The following is a 3,617-nucleotide window of genomic DNA, read 5'->3' as shown; positions in this document are numbered from 1 at the left end:
ATTCACTTTTCTTTCGATTAACATAAAGTTTATTCTCTCTTAAAACTTGAAATATTACCTGGAGGTGTTGCTTGTGTTCCTCCAATGAATTAGAGTAGATGATAATATCATCAAAAAACACTCCAGTGAAGGTTCGATGAGGCCTGAACAGCTTCTCCATCAAGCGGTTGAATGTGGCTGGTGCATTAGTCAAGCCAAAAGGCATGACAATGTATTCGTAAAGACCAAATGTAGTACGAAATGCGGTCTTTACAATGTCTTGATCAACTATCCTTATTTGATGATAGCCACTTTTTAGGTCAATCCTACTGAAGTAGGTCGATCCTTGTAGCTTATCAAATAGGTCTTCTACCCGTGGAACGGGAAACCTATTCTTGATAGTGATCCTATTTAGTGCTCTATAGTCGACACACATACGATATGTGCCGTCTTTCTTTTGCACTAATAGCACAGGTGAGCAAAATGGAGATGAGCTAGGCCTAACCATGCCCTTCTCAACTAACTCATGCACTTGCCGCATAATCTCCTCTTGTTGAGCTTGAGAAACTCTATAAGGAGGTTTGTTAGGCGGTGAACTTCCTGGAAGAAGTTCAATTGCATGGTCGTCATTACCTCGTTTAGGAGGTAGCTCACAAGGGATGTCGTCAATAAAGACATCTTGAAACCCCTTGAGAAAATTGGATAACTCTAATTCCTTTTGGTTGCTTTTATTTTCTTTTGCTAAAGCATTAGGTTCATTTTGAGAATCTTTAACAAAAATCATGTACACGGAAATAGAGCTCTTTATTGACTTGTTGAAAGCTGGTGTATGTACAATGGGGATGGTGTTACCCATCTCCTTAGCATCTATATACATGTCCTTTTCCCTGAACTTAAAGGAGATTCTCCTTTCAGGAAATTTAACATGGGCAGCCAGGCGGTCAAACCATGGTGCCCCTAGGATTACATCCTCATGCTTGAGAGGAGAGATAAAGAAGTCCTCTTTGTCCACATAGCCTTGGACATGAAGCCTCAATTTCCCGATTAAGGGAGTGACTGAAGCTTCTTGCCCCTTGAAGGCACTGTCTGCGGGTAGGATATCTCCCATCTCGTAGGATTGTATGCCTAGCTTGGTGGCTAACTCCATAGATATGAAATTGTGAGTAGAACCAGGGTCAAAGAGAATAAAAGCATCATGTTCTCTTACCTTTCCCCAAGCATGGCATAGAGGAGATCCTTTGTGGTGAGTTTGGTGAATCTCCTCCTCTTGGATTTCAACCAAAGAAGCTCTAGGAGGATCTTGGCGGTTGTTCTTTTGGGGACAAGCGCGGTACGCATGCCCTTGTTCGCCGCACTTGAAACACCGGTTATCTTTACGATAACGCTCAAGCTCTTCAGGAGAGAGTTTATTCTTTCCTTTGTAAACTCCCTTCTCTTTAGCTTTGTTGGAATTGCCCTTAGGAGACTTTTGGACATTGTCCTTCCCCTTAGGCTCATTGGAACCCTTGTTTTCCGGGGGCTTATTATTTCTTTTACCCCCCGTTTGGAAATTGATTCGCGAGGCCACCATAGTATGGTGTATTACCGCCGATATGGTACGTGGCCTTTGGGAGTTGACATACTCCGCCATTTCTTCGGTTAAGCCCGCACAAAATTGTTGCTTTTGCTCTCCAAAATCCAACTTTTTGAAGACAGTGGCTTTGAGTTGTAGGTCCCAAAACTTGTCTACATATTTGTGGATGGATTCATTGGGAGAGAGCTTTAAGCTTCGCCATTCGGTGAGTACTTTGTCTTTGGCATCGGTGGCCAAAAACTGCTTCATAATGGAAGCTCTTAAAGCCTTCCATGTTCGTGGAGCTTCACCGTTGGCTCGTAGGCTAGACCACCATTGTCTGGCGGACTTTTGAAAGTGCATAGCTACATGGCGTAGCTTAGAGGACTCCGTGAAGCCCTCATCTCCAAACGCCGCATCGAATTGCTGGATAAAGGCCAAAACTTTGTCTGTAGCACCGAAGGTGCCATCATAGGTAAGGAAAGAGATGCTCTTCCCTCCCTCTTTGAATTTCTTCAGCTTGGACGACCTCTTCCATGCGGCATAGGATTTCCTATGGCCTCTTCTTTTTGATGGTTCAAAAGTTGCACCATCACTTTCTTCAGAAGATGAAGAATTTGAAGAAGGTGGAGAAGAGGGTGACCTCTTTCTCGCCTTTTTCTTGTCTTGATCTTGTCGTCTTCACCATAGCTTTCATAAGAGGAAGAGGATGAAGAAGATGGAGAAGAGGGTGTCCTCTTTCTCGCCTTTTTCTTCTCTTGCTTTTTATCATCCCTCTTTGAATTATGGCGTGGAGAAGAGTGTGATGGTCTTCTCCGCTTTGGTGGTGATGGAGAGCGTTTAGCCCGCCGTCTTCGTGGAGCCATCTCCGCCGAGGTGGCGGGAGACTCGCTTCTTTCTCGTTCCTTCGGTGGAGGCTCTTGAGTTCTCCTTTGGGAAGGAGATGCATCATCAAGAAGTAAGTTCTTGAGCCCTTCATATGGATTCTCTTCTTCTTCCCGAATCGGAGAGAGACCTCTTTTGGTAGTCTCACAAGGAGGCTTCCTAGGTGTTCTCTCGTCATGGTGATGAGCTTGGAGAATCCCGTGAGCACGGAGCTGCCGTTGCACTTCACTTTGGAGAGATGGATTGCCCATGGCTTGTTGAAGCCTAGAAACAAGATAGTTAACAAGCATTGAAGCATCATTAGTAGCTTGCTCATGAGCAAAATCAAAGTTATCAACATTAATTTCACTCTCTTTACTATTGTCAGCCATTCTAACAACTTTTAGGTGTAAACTTTTTAGGTGTACTTTGGCACTTCAAGCCCTAGTTGCTACTCCTCTTTACCCCTTTAGAAAAAGCACTCAAGCTACTGTACCCGCGGCTCGAATACCATTAATTGCAAGGAATAGAAGAGAGGGTCTTTCGACACCAAAACAGCACCGGCTCCAAGCTTCTAATAGCTCAATAGTGGTTAAGCCGTAGGCAAGCCCCGTAGGACTCCACTATTAAGACCATAGCTCTCGACGGTGATGCCCCGTTAACTGCACAAAGGCAGGCGCACTGCAAGGCTGAAAAATCCCTATTCTACTTACTCACAGGCAATTAATAATACCAACCATTTGTAGCTAGCTTGAGGACCTCCCTTCTTGAGCAAGAAAAGAGAAACCTTGAGCTCTGATACCAATGTAACATTTAATGGCCTAAAATCTTATGTGTAGCGGAAATTAGCATGAACATAGTGGGCATTTCATTAGAATAGATTCCTAATGAGAATTACAAGAGTGCTTGGGTGGAGAGAGCAACAAAAAGCATAACACCTAGTTAGATAGCATCGACAATACTTTCAAAAGAGAGAGATATTAAGCTATTGACAACAGTTGAGGACCGGATTTGCATGGAGCCGGTCCCCCCTCCAAAAGGCTTTGTATTATGGTTTCTCCCATCAAGAGAGACATTGTACAATACAATTCTTTGTGTTCCTTCAAGACTAGCTAGTGCAATGAAGATGGAAGCTTCATACACCAAGCAAAACACTTAATCAAACACAACTTGAATTATCCCCGTTCTCAGACCCAAGACCTCACACACCTTCGAAGATGGT

The sequence above is a fragment of the Adiantum capillus-veneris genome, chromosome 3 (genome assembly GCF_014529385.1).
Source record: "Adiantum capillus-veneris isolate H3 chromosome 3, ASM1452938v2, whole genome shotgun sequence".
Lineage (NCBI taxonomy): Eukaryota > Viridiplantae > Streptophyta > Polypodiopsida > Polypodiales > Pteridaceae > Adiantum > Adiantum capillus-veneris.
This window is presented reverse-complemented; position numbering follows the sequence as displayed.